Source organism: Amphimedon queenslandica, unplaced genomic scaffold, assembly GCF_000090795.2.
Source record: "Amphimedon queenslandica unplaced genomic scaffold, v1.1 AMPQUscaffold_13407, whole genome shotgun sequence".
Classification (NCBI taxonomy): domain Eukaryota; kingdom Metazoa; phylum Porifera; class Demospongiae; order Haplosclerida; family Niphatidae; genus Amphimedon; species Amphimedon queenslandica.
In genome coordinates, this window is record NW_003546357.1 from 198,909 (window position 1) to 203,152 (window position 4,244).

The following is a 4,244-nucleotide window of genomic DNA, read 5'->3' on the forward strand; positions in this document are numbered from 1 at the left end:
GGAACAAGTAAACTGTCATCTACTAAATTGTCAGATTCATCCAGAAAGTCCCCCTCAGGAATCCCTTCATCATCATTACTCTCTTCATCAAGTCCAGTATCTTCTGCATTATCTGCTACATCTTCTGGTTGCTCTAAAAGAGCAAGAACTTCTTCAGAAGTATACACCTGTCTTTGAGCAGCCATTTTGCTAATTTCTTCTATAGCACCACACCTCTTTTATGGTACTAATCAATAGCTCAATAAATTTGCTATTTGTACATATCCGTGTCATGTCCGTATTTTGTTTTTAAAAAATATTAAAAATGATTTAATCAGCCCAAATTTTATAGGGTTGAATCAACCCGCATCAGCCTTGAAAGGGTTAATAAGGCGTACCACTATTATGATTATTTGGAGTCACAATGGCCCTTGCCACTGTAGAGTTGAGTCTCTTGGATGTAGACAATTTTCTTCAACCAGCCAGATACCACTTTCACAAGCAAAATCATTAACAAAAGCCAAGGTTTCCAGCTCAAAGTATGGTGGAATACGAACGGTGTCATTGAGAACAGTACACAGAGTGGTACTCCTATTGGGTGGTAACAGTAGGGATAAATACAGGTGTTCCATCTGAAAATAGAGCTAACCTGCATTGAGGTATATTAATGGAGCATCTGTGATATTCCAGAAAATCAAGGCCTAGTATAGCATCTTCTGACAAATTATCCACAACAATAACTGAGGTAGGGAAAGTATGCTCATAATGTGTAAGTTTGATTGTGGTTGTACCTTTCACTGAGAGAAGTGAGCCATTGACACTAGCTAAATGAGGTAGTACAGCCTATAGTGATGGAGCATCCTGGGGCTCGCATGATTGTAGGATTTATCCCAGGTGGACAAATTCAGCAAAGTAAAAGCTCCCCGGTATCGACAAGGAAACAATATAGTTGATCAAAAGTTGTAAACGAAACATGAAGAATGTGAATTGAATTAACCAGAGATATATATAGAGGTAGAGTGGCCCATAGTGTTGTGTTTACCCCCAGTCCAGTGACCCTTCAATGGGCTGGGGGCTGCTTGTTTCCCTGCTTAGGCTGACGTGGTGCTGCACATCTGCGAGCAAAATGGCCCTCACCTGAAACATACGACAGGCCGCCTAGGAGTCTGAGAGGAGTCGGGTAGTCGTGAAATGGGCCTTTGTTGTGCCGGAAATGGTCTGTTATTATAGCAAGGCTGACGAGTCTGTGTGGCCATATTATCAATTTTATCTGACAACTTTGCAATGAGCTCCAACAGCCTGTCATCCTGAAAAACTGAGTGTGCTGGCAAACTGACCGATTCATCTTTCAGTGAGCTCATTGAAGCAACACAAGTAGATGTTACAATACGTTCAATTTGTAACGTTGCCATGACAGCCTCAGACAAGGATTTTGGATTCTTCTGCTTTACTGCGAGGACCACTTGTGGGTCAGTAATAGAATTAAATAACTGAGTGAGGGCAAGCTGCTTGTGTGCTGCAGCACTGAGATCAGGGTAGGCCTTCTCCACCAACCCCCATAGCTCATCAGCATACTCCACCCAACTCTCTGTTAGCGTCTAAGTGCAAGTGAAGAAGTCAGCAAGATACAATTCTCTTTTTCCCTTTAGCTCAAAATGTGCCTCTAGTGCCAAAACTGCAGCATCAAATGATGCTTTATTGGTGTCAGAGTCGGTGCAAGACCGTTTGAGCTCTGCCAATCAACCTCACCCAGAAAAATTTCAATTTATTGGCGGCATTCCACAAATTCACATCCGCGCAGTCGTTGAAATGTAACAGCCACTGTTCCCAATTAGTCTCTCCCGAATATGCATCTTGCAGTGTCATAGGCTTAGTAGCCATGGTATTCAGAGTTTGTTGCCTGAGAGTGAGAATTTAAAAAAGGAAAGAAAACAGAATCTAAAATGGTGGATAACCAGGTTTCATGGTTGGAAACAAGGAATTGTTATCTGGCTAGAAGGCTTAAAGAAAGTGACTTGGCTGATCCTACCCACTGCGCCAATTGTAATGCCATTTGGACCAACTTTATTATACCAAACAAATAACAATAATAGGGAAAGAGAGAGACTGAGAGAGAGAGAGGTATACAGAGGTCACACTCCATAGAAAACTATAATTATCAGTCTAACAACAAGGGCCCTAGTTAATACATTACACTAGTTAACAGTTATTAATATTTATTACACTATTACTACTGGATCCTTTAGTGACAGGTGCTGACATACAGTTTTGTAGGTGTCAGTGGTAGCCGTAGCAGTTAAAGCCATTATATTTATACTAGTTGGAAGAAGGCTTCGTATGTCCCCAAGATGACCATATGCTTTACGAAAACTATCTCCCCTAAAATTTCAAAAATAATTGGTAGATGATTATAAGTTATATACATGCCATGACTTGATGCAATGCCAGAGCTCCATCCACAACAAGTGCTATCATCTTTTCCTTAGAGCTATACAGGTAACAGAATCATATTGCAAAACATTGGGTTGCATACTAAGCTTTCAGGGCTACTATAAACCAACTGCACAGAACCACGAAATACTTTGTCTCTAGCACTGTCATCTATTTGCTTCTCTCCAACAAATTCTGTCATAATTCCTTTTGGTGCAAACTTGGCTTTCTGATCCATCATAAGTGCTGTTACAGGACTAACACAAACAAGAATGCTGCCTTCTTGTTCTATAGTAAACACAAATAATGACTATAATTCATACTTTCTGGCAAACATACCTTTGTAAAGATCATATGCTGTTGGCAATAAAGCATATATTAGGGATTTACCATATCCTGTAGGCAGAGAGACAAACACATCTCTTCCAGACATGAAATGAACAATAGCCTCTGACTGCTTTCCCTTTAGACTGATGCCAAAACGTGTGGAAACTCAGAGGAGTCGCTGCCTAAGGGGCAGGTAGGGCAGTTGCCCCACCAATATTTTGAAGATCAGTAGCCATTTTTATTAAAATTAGTTATTAATTCAAGTTAATTCATTTAATAACTATCCAGGAAAGACTCTATCACTGCTTACTTCTTCGCACACACCAACAACTGACTCATAATGTAGATATACAGTCGGTAATTAAGCAATTTACTGCTGGAAATAACGCCATTATGAATTTTGGGTGTCAATTCCGTCAAAAGTTAATCAATCAATCAATTGACCACACCTATCATGAAATTAATTAGATAAGGCAAAATTTTTCGCGCGCTTCGCGCGCAAAAAAGTTCCTTCCCTCTTCTATATGGCAAACCAAATGTTCCAAAAATGATACAGGAGACACGACAAAATTTAACTAGAATTGCGCGCGCGGTAGCGCGCACGAATTTTTAAAAGGATAGGTCACAACTATACTGTAATAATAATTATGGCTACTGATCTTTATTTGCTGCTTCAGAATTTAATCCGAGATTCTCTGAGGCATTTCAATACTACTTCCCTTCAGGTTGCTGACTCCATTGTTCTGAGATTGGAGGTGTATTTGGAGCACTTAGATGATTATGTTAGAGAAATACAGGATGAAATTTCTTTATATAATATTTGTTGTGAGCTTCAAATTTCAGTTGGCCAATTATTGGTGCTATGGCAAACAAAATTGCTGATGTTAGATGGCCCCCATCCAATCAGACAACGAGGTCGTCCAAGGATTCCAATAAATGTAGAAATGGTGAGGAATTATAGATCTATATTTATTAAAGTATCGCAATAAATGATAATAACAATAAAGGTGCTTCATGTCAATCTACCATTCCTCCATTGGTGCTACCGTAGATGGCCTCATAGTATGCATGGTTTAGGTCTAGGTACATGTATATAGTCTTATTCTTACTAATCAGTCTTGTGTATGCTACAGGGTCCTTCCTTTTTGTCTTCTTGTCAGTATTGTGTCTTTGTGTCTTTCATTTGTTTGTGGTATCAGACACTCAATTGGACACTTTACTGTTATTAACTGAGTTATGAGTGGCTTTTGATATTATTATTATTATTATTTGATAATAAGACACAACTTGCGTAAGCAAGGTGGAATAAAATTGATATATCAGCTTACAACAAGTAAGCAAAGGTACATTAAAATACAAAGTTTAAGTAAGAGTTTGTCTTATGATGTTAGCAGTTCCTAACAATGCTGTCTTCTGGATGTGCTCAATCCTTAAAGATTTATTATTATTATTATTATTATTATTATTATTATTATTATTATTTTTATTATTATTATTATTATTATTAT